The following is a 14,699-nucleotide window of genomic DNA, read 5'->3' as shown; positions in this document are numbered from 1 at the left end:
GTTAATGTGCCAGAAAGCAATTTAGGGATGGGAAGAAAAAAAGTGCACTATATTTTAGGCACTCAAAAAAAAAAAGCACATCTGATATCTATGGAGCCCTTTACATATATTATCTTAGTTGAGCTTCACAACAACTGTGTGAAGCAGGTACAACAGGTCCATTTTGTACATGAGGAAATTGATGGCCAGCGAAGCTAGTTGTCTAGAATCACACAGCTAGTAAAGTATGAGGGGCAGGATCTGAACAGAGATCTCAGCTGCCAAGAGACTCAATTTGGCACTCACTTCTTATTTGCTATCTATGCATCTATAATTTTGTTTTTATGTTTGTGTTCCTGGGGTACAGATCTGAAGTGCTATTCTAATGCTAACACAATGACAGCACTGGCGTTATTTTAGAAATTTATTCTAATGGACTAGAGTGCTTTTACTTCCAAGTCACAAAGAGCAATTTAGACAGGTGAAAATCATTACCCTCTAGCCATCATCTCTTCATCCATTAGACCCCACTAGTAAGCTTCCCACTGTCTAGTTGCCAAATCCACTTTGAGTTTTTCTAGATAAATCAGGTCCACAGCATTACCTATTCATGGCAAATTGGAGAAGTGTGCAGAGATATTTTTGGTTGTATGAGGTTAGGCACAAGTAAGGCTTAGGGAGAACATTGTCCACAAAGTTCTCCTGTGGTTCAGAGAGTAATCTATTGGCTGAGAAGGGGATATTTCCTCATTTGAATAGGGAAGGAAACTCGTATGTTCAAAATATAGAGTTCTGGGAGTTGTTTGCAATTATGGTAATCCAGAATTGGTAACGTGAACATTGTTCATACAATCAGAGGGTCCTGGTTGTAGAGTTAGAAGCCATCTTAGGGGTCATCTAGTTCAAATCCCTTATTTTACAGATAAGAAAACAGAGACAGAGAGAAGCAAAGTACCTTCCATAAAGTGACACAAAGAGTAGCATACCTGGGTTCAAAATAGGCACTCTGACAATAAATCTCACACTCTTTGTACTATGACATGCTATTTGTATTTTCTATATTAGTTTTCTTAAATTTAATTTTGTTCAGATATATTAACTGAAAGCGAATTGCAGAGAGGACAAACTCCTTACAGACTACAAGGATTACTTACTTCCCAAATATGCTTTAAAGATTATTTATAGGGGATGAAGCCAAGATGGCGGCTGGAAAGCAGGGACTTGCTTAAGCTCTCCCCCAAATCCCTCCAAATGCCTGTAAAAAATGGCTCTGAACAAATTCTAGAGCTGCATAACCCACAAAGTAGCAGAGGGAAATGGATCTCCAGCCTAGGAGAGCCTGGATGGTTGCCAGGAAGGGTCTATCACACGCACAGGGCTGGGAGCAGAGCACAGCCCAGTGTGGGCCACGCCAGGACAGACCAGACCAAGAGTCAGCCAGCTGGAACAGGCCTTCAGGCCATGAATCATCAAGCTGTGGCAGTTACCAGACTTCTCAACACACAAACACCAAAGAGCAGGTTAGTGGGAAACTGCGGGATCGAGTTCAGGGCGGTCCAACCACCAGCCCTGGGGGCGGTGGAGGTGGTGCAGTGGTGGTGGTGGCAGCAGCAGGAAGCTCCTGAGGCTGCTTCCAGAGCTCCAGCATGGGCTGCTTCCCAAGTCCCTGGCTCACACGGTGGGAGGAATCTAGCAGCAGATCAGAGCAGGAGTGCAAGGAGCGCTTTGTGGGCACAAAGGCAGGTTCTCTTGCTGTGCCCTGCTTGGATCTGAATTGCAGTCCCGGTTGGCGGTTCTTCGGGGAGGAGGAGCACTGCTGTGACAGAGCCTGGAGTGATGGTGGAGTAGAAGTAGCTCTGAAAACAGCAGCGCTTGGACCCTAAAGCTTGGGACAAAGTACTCTCTACTCTACAAGCAGTCATACCCTGACAAAAAGCTCAAGGGTCAAGTAGTTGGCTGGAAACATGAACAGGCAACAAAAATGAACTCAGACTCAAACCCAGACTCAAACTCAAACTCTAGATTCCTTTTTTGGTGACAAAGAAGATCAAAACATACAGCCAGAAGAAGTCAACAAAGTCAAAGAGCCTACATCAAAAGCCTCCAAGAAAAATATGAATTGGTCTCAGGCCATGGAAGAGCTCAAAAAAGATTTGAAAAAGCAAGTAAGAGAAGTAGAGGAAAAATTGGGAAGAGAAATGAGAGTGATGCAAGAAAACCATGAAAAACAAGTCAATGACTTGCTAAGGGAGACCCAAAAAAATACTGAAGAAAATAACACCTTAAAGAATAGACTAACCCAAATGTCAAAAGAGCTCCAAAAAGCCAATGAGGAGAAGAACGCCTTGAAAGGCAGACTTAGCGAAATGGAAAAGGAGGTCCAAAAGACCACTGAAGAAAATACCACCTTAAAAATTAGATTGGAGCAAGTGGAAGCTAGTGACTTTATGAGAAATCAAGATATTATAAAACAGAACCAAAGGAATGAAAAAATGGAAGACAATGTGAAAAAGAATCACCTACCCAGCAAAACTGAGTGTAAGGCAAAATATGGATTTTTAATAAAATAGAGGACTTTCAAACCTTCTCAATGAAAAGACCAGAGATGAATAGAAAATCTGACTTTCAAACACAAGAATCAAGAGAAGCATGAAAAGGTAAACAAGAAAGAGAAATCATAAGGGCCTTACTAAAGTTGAACTGTTTTGGTTACATTCCTGCATGGAAAGATGATGTGTATAATTCATGGACCTTTCTCAGTATTAGGGTAGTAGAAGGGAATATACATATATATAGACAGAAGGCACAGGGTGAACTGAATATGAAGGGATGATACCTAAAAGAATGAAATAAATTTAAGGGGTGAGATGAATATATTGAGAGAGGGAGAAAGGGAGAGATAGAATGGGGTAAATTATCTCACATAAAAGTGGCAAGAAAAAGCATTTCTGTTGGAAGGGAAGAGGGGGCAGATGAGGGGGAATGAGTGAATCTTACTTTCATCGGATTCAACTTGAGGAGGGAATAACATACACACTCAATTGAGTATCTTGCTCCACAGGAAAGTAAATGGAAGGGGACAAAAAAGGGGGGGATGATAGAAGGGAGGGCAGATGGGGGAGAAGGTAATCAAAAGCAAACACTTTTGAAAAGGGACAGGGTCAAGGGAGAAAACTGAGTAAAGGGAGACAGGATAGGATGGAAGGAAATATAGTTAGCCTTTTACAACATGAGCATTGTGGAAGTGTTTTACATAATGATACATGTGCGATCTATGTTGAATTGCTTGCCTTCCTAGGGAGGGTGGGTGGGAATGGAAGAGGGGAGAGAATTTGGAACTCAAAGTTTCAAAAGCAGATGGTCAAAAAAAAAGGTTTTTTTTGCATGCAGCTGAGAAACAAGATATATAGGGAATGGGGCATAGAAATCTATCCTGCCCTACAAGAAAGTAAGGGGAAAGGGGATGGGGGGGGGGGGAGTGGGGTGACAGGAGGGAGGGCTGACTGGGGAATGAGGCAATCAGAATATATGCCATCTTGGAATGGGGGGAGGATAGAAATGGGGAGAAAATTTGTAAATCAAAATCTTATGGAAATCAATGTTCAAAACTAAAATATTAGAAAAGATAAAAAAAAGATAATTTACAGACAAAAAGTATGCACAAAGTGTGTACAAAGATATTTAGTTATGATCTATACTGGGCCATTGAATGTCCATATATAACTTATAATGGGACTTGGATTAGGAGAAGAAAGATGCCTCAGAGAATACACCAATATTTTCCTACACAGACAGTTGCAGAGCTCAGGAAAAGTGAACAAGGGCATGGGAAGACCTGTTGGAGGGTTTTGGTAACTTTATTTTAAAAAAAAAAATCACTCCACATGATAATCACTCCTTCATCCTTCAAAACATACATTTTGTGCTTGGACTGATTGGCAGAAGAAATTCAACAGAAGCCTTCACTCGTGGGCAGATGCGTCCCTCCTGAGTATCCCCTTAGCCACATCATCTCTCATCTTCTCCATGTCTCCTGATTGAATCCTAATCAAACGATGACCGAGCATCTCTTCTAACCCATTATATCCAAAGATGACACAGTTTAGTGAATAGCAAACAAGTCTGATCATTTCTGTTACATTGTAATAGCTTCATCATTTACAACTTCTATTTTAAATGTGACAGGCAAGATAGGGTATGAAAAAATTCTTTTGGAGAATGACAGTTTGAATGGGCAATAAATTCTGCTTAATCAAACTAATCAACCAACTTATAGTCAAATTGCTTTTGTGATCAGGGTATTTTCCCCCTGCACATAATTCAAAATCAGAGAGCTAAAGGCATTCAGAAACAAATCTTGCCTTTAATAGATTATGAATTTAAAGCTGGAAGGGGCCTTGGGTGTCATCTAGTCCAACCCACCTTATTTTAAGATGAGGAAATGAAGGAAATAAGTAGCAGAACTGGGAGGTAAACCTCGGTCTAAACCAGCCTTTCTTTTTTTTTTAAAGTTCCACAGATGTAATTTTGTAGCTTTTGTCCAATTAAATTGGATCCATGCCTCCACATGAGGCAGGGCTGAGGCAAAGTGAAGCCTGGCTTTAACTAACATATAACTGGTTTTATTGGGGTTTCTGTGGAGCTTAGAAATCTGCAACTCATCCAAAAGAAGGGCATTCCTCAAATTCCATTTTACAAAAGCCATCCCTCTTTCAAGTGCTTCTCCTTTGCTCTTCATTGTATCTAAATGTTTAGCTGGTCATTCCAAAAAAGGGTAAAGAGAAGTGTTTGAGGATCAGGAAAAAGAAACAAAGGAACTCTTATTCATCAATTCTTTTTGGTAGATAAGAAAAGAAAGTCTATCTACTCAGTTAAATGCAGCTCAGAAAAGATCAGAACTGGAAGTGTCAACATTTGGGACCAATCATTAGCATAAAGCTTGCACCCAGTCTCCAATTATGTTTTAAATACCTTAGCAAAGTGGATTGTTTCTTACGGTATCCAAACAAAACCAAGGTTTTCAGGATCATTTTTTATTCTACATGTCATAATGCCTCTTATAAATGCAAAAATTCTTTTTAAAAATTTTTGGAAAGCAATCACCTGCAAAAATCAAAAGGAATGTGAGGAGATTGCTGTTCTAAGAGGTGGCCGTAAGGAAAAGACTGCATCTAGCTAGCTGATGTAGGTTACCTCTCCCTGCATTTGGATTTCTGAGCAATTTAGCAAATGGCACATAAGGAATCAGTTTTTCTTGATGTGTATGTGAAGCAGTGGTGGGTTGGGGTGGTGATCAGGGTTGTTTAACCTCTCCTGTTTGCCCCTCAACCTAGTACTGACTCATTGATTGGATGGTTTTCCCTGTATAAGTTGTGTTTTCTCTACTCTGCGAAATATCAAAGAATTTGTATCTTTATCCTTTTCATAGCTCCACGCTCCCAGGCAGAGACAGTGCTTCTAGTAAAAACACCTCATTGTTAGATCTTTCTTCTTGACTACAACACTCTGTCCCTCCACTGACTTTTTACTGGCTGTCCTCATCTTCTCCCTCTTTCGCTTTACCTCCAGGAGTCTCTTGCTTCCTTCAAGAAGCAGCATTAATCCTACCTTCTACAAGAGGTCTTTACTGGTTCCTCTTCCCCATTTGCACTGCTAGTGCTTCCCCTTTGAAATTACTCCTCATTTACTAGATAGATAGATAGAGATGCATTTCTCTATCTCCATATTTTGTTTTTTCCATGTAGTATCCTCCATTAGAATGAGTTCCTTGAGGGCTGGAACCGTGTTTTTGCCTCTCTTTTGCCTCTCTCAGGGCATAAGCTCGTACTAAGCTTTTATTAAGTATTTGCTGGCTATCTTTCCTCTAGGATATTTCTCCCTCAGTTTCCTCTTCCCAACTGTTTCCAATAAATGAAGCCAAACCAGCAAAGGCCTGTGGCTAATTATATGTATGAAGACAAAATAAAGGTATAAAATAAGGAAAGGTAAACAGATTTTTCCCCGTGAAAAGGAAGAAAGGTTCCATACTACTACGAGAGAGCCTGAGGACAGAAAGAAGACACAGGATTCATAGCATGACCCAAGCAGCCTCCCTTAGAATCCTTGCCCCCTTCTTTGTGGGAGTTGCCTGCTTCTGTCCCACTCCTTGTGGCTTCATATAGCTTTCCTTCAGATCCATGTATCTTCTCATTTCATCAGAAGCTAGGTTTCTCTTCAAGTCGGCTTCCCCGCCATAGCTAGCTCCCTGTATCTGTATCTGTGTCTATATCTTTATCTGTAAATATCTGGAATGAGTGTTTCTTCTCCCTGCTGGACGCAGTGTCTCTTACCGACCAGCTGATTTCCTTCAAAATGACATGGTGGTGGGAGGGGGCTTGTGGAAAGGACAGGGCAGAGATATTTCCTCCTTCCTCCCCTCTAAGGCAACTCCTGACTTGCAATGGCTCCAACTCTTCAAGTTGGAGAGTGCTGAAATTCATCCAGAGTTTACTTATTTAAAGCCCCGGGGGTGTGGCTAATTTGTCTACTCAGTCAATCCTATTTTTCCCTTCGTGATGAAATTAGAGGTGTTCATACCTCATAAAGAAATCAGAAGGTAAACACTTAATTAACACCTTGTGATTCTATTCTGGGCTTTCTGTTACTGCATCAACTGGGGAGGGGGGAACACCTCCTTGCATATGTATAACTCATTAAAATTAATGCAAATGACTTAACGGGGGACTGTCTAAGGAGGGAACAGGCTCCCCCACCCCCCATACATTAGCAGCTAGGACACTGAAGAAATTCAAAGTATGTAAGATCATTAGTTTAAAAAGACTTATAAATGGGATTATTTTCTGCCCCAAATGAATTGTAAGTTACATCAGAGCATTTCCACAAACTCTGCCTCTCTGAAGATTTTGAGCAGCATATTTACATTTTCTCAGTGCCTACTTTCTCAACATTGGCATAGGGTGGCCAGTGTGAAAAATCCCTTTATCAATTCAGACCAGAAATTCATGGTCAACTTATGGCCTCAGAGAGTTGCCTATATATGAAATTTAATTAATTTTAATTCTAATTTGTGAAAATAGGAAGCATAGTAGGGTATAGTGGAAACAGCACTGGACTGCCAGTCTGTATAGTCCTGAGTTCGAATCCTACCCAGAACATGATCATAAGAAAGTCATTTAATGTTAGTGAGCCTCAGTTTCCTCATCTCTAAAACAGAGACATATTGCTGCTATTACTGCTACCTCATAGGGCTTGTGAAGGTCAAATGAAATAATATATGCAAAACATTTTGCAAGTCTGCCAGCTATAATACCATAAAACTACAACAAAGAAAAATGAGATCATCTAGCTTAGAGAAGGAAAGAGGGAATAGCACATTGGTAAAAATCTTCTGAAGGAAGAAAAAGGAAAATTGGGTTTAAATGGCAGTAAAGTTAGACATCAGAAAGAATTTCTTGACCATGAGGGTTTAAAAAAAATTGGAATGATTTACTAAGGGAAATTGGTCCAAAGTTCTTTGAAAATAGAATTTTCATCATCAGTGTTCTTGCTTAAAGTTAAAAGAATGGGCAAGATGGGAAGATCCCCAAGATACTGTAAACATCAAGTTAAAAATACCAACAAAATTAAATTACCTGTGCATCTTAACCTGATTTTTATTTTTTAATTCAATTTTATTTCATATTCAGTTCCAAATTTTCTCCCTCCCACTTCCCCTTTCCCTGCTCAATGAGAAAGAAAAACAAAACTTGTGAGTAACAAGTATTTACTCTGATTTTTAAACAATGATCCCTGTGATATAGAAATAACTCTGCCTAGGTATGATGATATAATAGGTAGCATTCAAAACATTAGAAAAGAGGGGCCACAATTCCTTTTCATCTATTCTGCCTCATCCAAAGTTTTATCAATTTATCTTTAAAAATCCTTTATTTCCTGCATGACACATCAGAAATTCTGACTTACCTGTTCTTAAAATAGGAGTGACTTTTTATGTCATCAAATGATTATCAGGATAGCCACAAATTCATGCTTAGGCAGCTAGATGGTACAATGGATAGGGCGCTGGGCCTGGAGTTAGGAAGACCTGAATTCAACTCTAACCTCACTCTTGCTAGCTCTATGACTCTGGAAAAGTCACTTAACTTGTCTGCCTAAATTTCCTCAACTGTAAAATGGGGATAATAATAGCGCCTACCTCCCCAGACTGTTATAAGAGTCAAATAAGATAATATTTGTAAGGCGCTTAGCGCATAGTAGGCAATATGTGAATGCTTATTCCCCCTTTTCCACCTTCCCCAATTGTAAATAATCTGAATGTCCATTCTCAAGTAATGCTTGACACTTCTATAGCCTCTTTTATCCCCTTAGAAAGATTAATTATATCTATTTTCATCTCCACGTTACAGATAGAAATACAGAAGCCCAGAAAGGTTTAGTAATTTGCTGAAAATCAGAGTCAATCGGGGCAGAGTTGGGAACTAAGTCTCACTCTAACTACTATTCCATTTTCTGGTAAAGAATCTGGGGATGAAAAGTTTGTTAATGTTCTTTTTACTGTAATGAGTAAATCAGTGAAATAATCACTGAGGGTTATTTTCTTCTTCAAAATTACAACTTTTGTAATTACTGACGAATGTTAAGTCAATAGCGTCCAGCTTGTGCTATTTGATTGTCATTTGTTAAAGGGTTGTAACACTCCAGCATTACTAGATCTATCTTTTAAAAATCGTCATTGTTTAAAATGTTTTCAACTTCTCTTATGCTGATAACGTAGGAATCACGAAGATTCTAAAAAGTGCCAGGTCCAACAAATTATTATGCTGGGTTTAAAAAAATTTATTTTTATGTCTTCACAATTCAATCTCTATAAACCTATTTAATTTCTTTCAATGATTTATTTATTTTTCTGCTTTACTGAAATCCCAAGTTCCTCTTCCTGGTGCCATGATTTTACTCTTCTATTGTTTTCATAAAGGCAAGTTTTGTGCAAAATTATTATGACTTATTTGAATTCTATAATCATGAAATATCTCACTCCTTTCTTTTGGCTTGACTACCATGGACACTGAGTAAATGCTTCGTAAGGTCAGAGGATTGTCTCCAAATTATAACTGCACCATTAATTGTTACAAGAAGCCCATCATTTTGAAGCCTAATTATGGAAAAATCCTGTTAATTAAAAACAAGAAGGCCTTTAAAAAAGACCCTGAATTTGACAAATTTGGGTTATCTTATATTTCAAGGACAACAGGGCTACTAGTTTATTGGGGAATAGCAGTTGCTGCCGTGCTACAGGACTGTATTTTGGAAAAGCCAGCATTAATTTAATGAGATGCTGGTTCTATTCACATTTCTCCCAATTACCCAAAAGCAATGCTTGACTGAGAACCAAAAAGAAAAAAAAAAGAAAAAGCAATGTTAAGATAAAGAATGAACCAGGACTGGAATATATCCAGATGCTTTCCTTTCAGTGAAGCCCAAAGGGAGAACTTTGATGGAGCCAGGGGAATATTGGGCAGGAGTTTGAGAACTGGTTTCAAATTCCCTGACCCTGTAAGAGTCACTCTTCCTCAGTTCTTCCTTCTTTTATCTTACATGCACTGAGTCCCAAATAATAGTACTAAACTAATGTCTCAAATGAAGTAGTGAAGCTTAGACCATGCAGCAGGACCCCATAAGGCAATGATTTCAAAACATCACATGGTGATACCCCTCATATTTTTAACCAAAAAATTTTCATATCCTCACATGCTAATCATGACACAATCTATAGAAATGGTTTTCTTGGCTTGTATTTTATTAAAATAAGCATTTTAAATTATTATAATTTGTAACAAATCCTAAAATACAACAAAACAATGTAATAATAAAATCATTTATTATTTTCATAGTTCTAATTTCAACAAATAAAAAGATAACACTACTAATATAGTAGGTGGGTTTTTTGGCACAAACATTTTCAAAAGATGGGATCAGTGATGATGTTGTTACTTGAAATCTTTTTTCATTTACTAATTGAGATCAATATTTTGAATTTATAAAAGCTCTAATAGAAAAGCCCATTTCACATAATTATGATGTTAAAAACAATAGTAAAATAACTATTTTTTCATTTGATAAACCAGATAATACTTCATTCACCCAAGGCCAAAATATAATATTTGCAAATTGAAACATTTGTTTTAATGTTCGAAATAAAGATATTAACCATTCTTCTTCAAATGGAATGTGTCATATTTGTCTATGGTATGTCAAATGTGTACATGATACTTTTATATTTACATGTTTTACATATTTACATGTACATGATACTTTCATATTAAGAAATAATATGAGAATAACATTGTCATGTAAAAAGAACCATTCAAAATAACTACAGAATACATAAAATATATGAGAGTCTATCTACCAAGGCATATTCGAGACCTATGTAGACACGAGTACAAATCACTCCTTAAAGAAATAAAAATTGGCTTAAATAATTAGAGGAATAATGTGTGCTCATAGCTGGGTGATGCCAATATAACATAAAAACTGATTATGCTATTTAAATTAATTCACATATTTAGTGTTGTGCTAATCAAGCTGCCAAAGGGATACTTTAGGAAACTAGGCAAAAGTAATACAAAATTCCTTTGAAGGAACAAAGATTTAGGATCTCAAAAGAGCTCCATCTTGTTTCATAAATGCATATGGGTCAAAGTATGACTCTAGGGACACTAAATAGACTTTAGAGTGCTTTTTTTTTTAAAAAAAATATAAGCCAAATATGCCAGTTTAGGTGGAAATTTTGCTAGAAAATTCATCTTCATCTCAATTTTTCTTATTAATACAAATGACAATTTCATCTTTTAGCTCCATCACCCTTTAAAGTACTTTGACATTAGAAAAATGCCATGTTCTGCAGTAATGTAGATGTGCCTATGTTCTGTCCCATATTGTCATATAATTTTTTAAGAAACTTTCCTTTTAATAAACTATTTTTTTAATGAAGTTGGTTATTCTTGTAGAAACTTGAAAATTATACATGACTCCTCATTTATATTTCTCACCACAAGTGACTGTCTAAGGCATACCATGTTTCTAAATTACACAAGTGGGCACATTTTTAATTAGTGCTTGTGGACCTGTCTTTCATCTTGACATAAATTAAGCTCTGCAAATGCAGAGTTCAAATACATCTGTACCACATTATATAATTTCATTTAAAAATTCATCAATTACATTGAAAATTTTTTGTGTGGTTTTGCCATCAATAGATTTGCAAAGCAGCAAATCTCCCCTAATATTAATTTCTATAACATATTGTACATATGTAATCAAATAAGCATCTTTACATCTGTTGCTTCAAACACTTAGAGTAGAAAATACAAAGATTTTAGTTTCTCCATTAATTTATCACAAAGGTCTTCTGACACGAGCAATTTCATTTCCCACCATATTTTTTCCAATAGGATTCATGCAAAGCAGATTCGCACATATTTTGAGAAGTAATATTCTTATTCCATCAGTAGCTTCAGGTAGCACCAACATTTCTCCTGCCCAATTAAGTTTTTTGCACTTTGAAATTCTATAAGGAACATTATATGATATAATATATGACATGATGAAATACATATATATATATAAAATATGATGATATAATAATCTTTTTTGCTTGTTAAAAACATCTATTTCTTCCAGAAAGTTCTCTTGTCAACACATTTGCCTGTCAAAATGTCACTCTGATTTATTTAGTTTCTTGCTATCTGTAGCTAAAGCATTTGTACAAAACAAACACAGCAATCTTTCCTTTTCATTAGTAATAGTACTTGTGAGTTTCAATGATAAATAGAATGAATTGCATTTTCTAGACTTGGGCTTTTTGCCTCGTGGTTTTATATTCTTGCTACTTAAACTGCCTCGATTTCCTTTGTTTGTACTGGTTTCAGCTGCTTCAGTGACCTTTCTCTTCAAAATGGTTATATATTTATCTATTACAAATTAGAGACAACGAACATTGAAGACCATATTCAAGTTATTTCAATGTAGAGGTCTGTGGCCCAAGAAAGGACAACCTCTTCCTCTAAGAGATACCCAATTCATGGACCCAGTTTTAGTTCTGGGAGATTATGACACAGTTCTTTGGCCCATTTTATCCTCATCCCATACAGGAAAAATCTTTTAAAATGTAGGTTTGGGTAATACATAGGGTCTCGCAATAAGGGATAGGCAGGATATTTTCTTAAAAACGTACAAAGTAGAAGAATTATAGGACAACTATTTTTTTCCTATAACAAAAGAAATGCTTAAAATAGAAGACTCATACACATACATTCACAAATACTTAAAGTGGGAATGCACCATTCCTATTATACTTTTCCAAAATGTTAATGGGCAGAACATTAAATCATCAAACATCTGGTCAGAATAGGCATTTCATCGTCATCTTCTCTCTGTACTGTCAGAGCAACTCACTCTTGGTTCACCTCTTCTGGAAAGCAAATGCTTATCTTGGCTCATCCTCCCACAAGCAGTTATCTCCTCTGAGAATATTGTGTGATGATGAGCAACCTGCGGAATGCCCAGTACCATCCATAGCAGGAATGCTGTATGATCACCTGCGCTCGGCGAAAGAAACATAAAGCAGAGAAGGCAGCAATGATTTGAGGTCCAGTCTCAGCCTCACCTAGACAAACATATGCTTTCCCTTCCATGTAGGTGCATACAGTTGCCATCACTTCTGAGGGGAAGGGCAGATACACTGTTCACCTTTCCCTTGTCCAGAAATCTGAGGGAAAGCTTGAATAGTCCTGATATGCTTGACAGATGGGACAAAAGAGCAACAGTGAAAATTGTTTGTCCTTTTAAGTCTCCTGAATGGGGATCTCTTCCTGCTCAGTAACCAATCCTTTATTGCTTATAGCCCCCCTTACCCCTAGCTGCTGTCACAAAGACCGAGGATGAACCAAGAGTCTCTGGTCACACATGCCCTTTAGCAATCAGCCAAGATACGGTATCAGAAATGGTTCAACTAGAGGACCACTGCAAGAGGCAAGCACATTCAGCTCCGTGTTAAGTGCCCTAGACAGAACAGATTGGGAATGACTCCCCTGGTTACCCTCGCTGCATGAATTTTTTTTAAGTTGAAGTATTTTTGGAAATGAGATTATATTGCACAGTCCAAAATGAATGGCATTGAGAAATACATTCTGGTAGTCTTTAGCTTCCTCAGGAAGATCGTTTAACTTCGCATTTACCCACAACTTTCAAATGCATCAAGCACCATAATGGTGCGACACTCAATTGTGTCATGAGCCTACAAGGACTGACGGCGACAGTAGCAGATCATGCCTACCTGGCACTTGCTGATGACTCAAATTTGACCTTGTTTGTACAGCCTGTATTAGGTAACAGCTGCCCTGCATTCCCTGTCAATCAGAGCAATCTAGCCCTGTTAGTCTCGCTTTTGTTGACTTTGATTTGAACTTTATGTCCGTTGAAAAAAAAAGATTCTCCCACATTTCTGTGGGAGTTGTACTTGAAAATATTCCCTAATTTTGACTGTTGCTTCACACCCCTCCTGAGAGAGTCTCACCCTCCCCCAGGGAGACATGCCCCACAATGTGGAAAATTCGGCCATATGGAGGGCATCCCACTCAAAATTTTCATGCTCCTGTTGATGTAAATTAATTCACTCTGACTCTTTCTTCTAGCCAGAGTGGATTCTTTTTAAAAATAAAAACAAGGAACACACACACACACACCCCCCTTGAGTAAGTACTTGAAGATTCCGAGCCCCCTTACAATCTATCACCCAGTGAGTCTGACTCAGGTTTGCTAGGGTGGGGAGGAATTTATCTGGCATGCACAAAGCCAAACATGTTCCAAAAACAAACCTGAAACTACTTTATGAGGCGATCAGTGGTCAACAGCAGCTAGTAAATAAGTGGAGATTATGAAGCAGGGTGCTAAAGGGGGTGGGGCAGAGCAGGGAGTAAGAAACATCACTTTTGCTACCACATTAACACCAAATGCAATTCTGTAGACGACTACAATAAAGTCAAGGAACACTTACAATTTTCAAAATATAAATTGAGTTGCAAAATTAATTTCTGCTTTACAGAATCACACAGGGAATAATTAAATGTAACAAGGCATCTTATATGTTCAGAAATTAATTTCTATGCTAATCTTGAACCCTAAAATTTTACCACTCTGCTTTGGTTTTAATCACTTTAACCAAAACACATTCACTTAAGTTTATATACCAAATGTTACTTTTTAACAGCTTTCACAAAATATTTTTGCTCTGATCTGGGACTTGTCATCCTACACTGCTCCTCTATAACAGCCACCAAAGGAGATAATCATCTATTTCTACCTAAAAATTCCCAATTTTTGTACACGTTTCTGGAAATAATGTTTCAGATTGCCGAGTTTTTTTTTTAAGCAGCTAGGGGCTTGAGATGAAACAAAGTTGTTTTTTTTTTAACTGATATCTATAGCTCCCCTCAAATAGTGAAAAGATTAATTTAATCCAGGCCAAAAAGTAACCTGGACAAATCTAAACTAGCAGTTTTCTAGTGGGAGGAAGAGGCCTGGTAAATTCAAAAGCAAGAGAAAGCCCCCCTCTGAGGCTCTGGCCTCAGACAACTTTCTCTTCAGTTGGAAAGAGTAGCTCAGCCCACACAAGGGTGGGAATCGGAGAGAAAGAACAGCTAGCTCTTAGCTCTCCTCTT

This window comes from Trichosurus vulpecula, chromosome 8 (assembly GCF_011100635.1).
Source record: "Trichosurus vulpecula isolate mTriVul1 chromosome 8, mTriVul1.pri, whole genome shotgun sequence".
Classification (NCBI taxonomy): domain Eukaryota; kingdom Metazoa; phylum Chordata; class Mammalia; order Diprotodontia; family Phalangeridae; genus Trichosurus; species Trichosurus vulpecula.
The sequence above is the reverse complement of the archived record's forward strand: the minus strand, read 5'-3'. Positions refer to the sequence as shown.